The following is a 694-nucleotide window of genomic DNA, read 5'->3' on the forward strand; positions in this document are numbered from 1 at the left end:
GATACATTTTCTAGATTATTTTTTTTTTTTTAGTTTTATGTAAGAGGATGCATGTTATTTTGCTATGTCCCATGCACTGCTCATTAAATTTGAATGATAGTAGAATATTGTCAAATCATAAAATTTAAAAATGTTCTCTTATTAATATTTTGTTAAATAAGAGACTACTCAATTTGAATGTATTGATCATTCGGTAATAAAAACAATATTTTTATTTAATAAAAATGAAGAGTTTGTCCATGTCCCTTGAATGGTTGTCCACCCTGTAGTATTGGGGAATCCCCCCCTTTAAGAAAAGGCCATCCCCTTTAGTGACATCAGGACAACAGATTTTTTTGTCTCTTCAGTGGCGGGAATTGGCTGAGGTGAATAAGTTTGTGACTTTTCAATTGACAAATTTTCTTCTTCTGAGTTTGCTTACTTGCTTTGCCAAAGCTTAACATGTCCACCCTGTCCATGTCCATAAAATATGCCAGAAGTGATTAGAATACAGTATTTTCAAATTATGTAAGTCTAAATATACTTAAAATAAAATTTTCTTCAACAACCAGACTATTTAGCTAGTCACAGTTTTTTGTAAGCTAATATGCTAATTGAAGTTCAAAATGTCCACCCTGTCGGCCACTTAGACTAGATAGAGTGGACATAAACATGACAGGGTGGACAAAGCATTCATTTGTAGTTAATATTGCTA

The sequence above is a fragment of the Sinocyclocheilus rhinocerous genome, unplaced genomic scaffold (assembly GCF_001515625.1).
Source record: "Sinocyclocheilus rhinocerous isolate Xijiao unplaced genomic scaffold, SAMN03320098_v1.1 scaffold98, whole genome shotgun sequence".
In the NCBI taxonomy this organism is placed as follows: Eukaryota; Metazoa; Chordata; class Actinopteri; order Cypriniformes; family Cyprinidae; genus Sinocyclocheilus; species Sinocyclocheilus rhinocerous.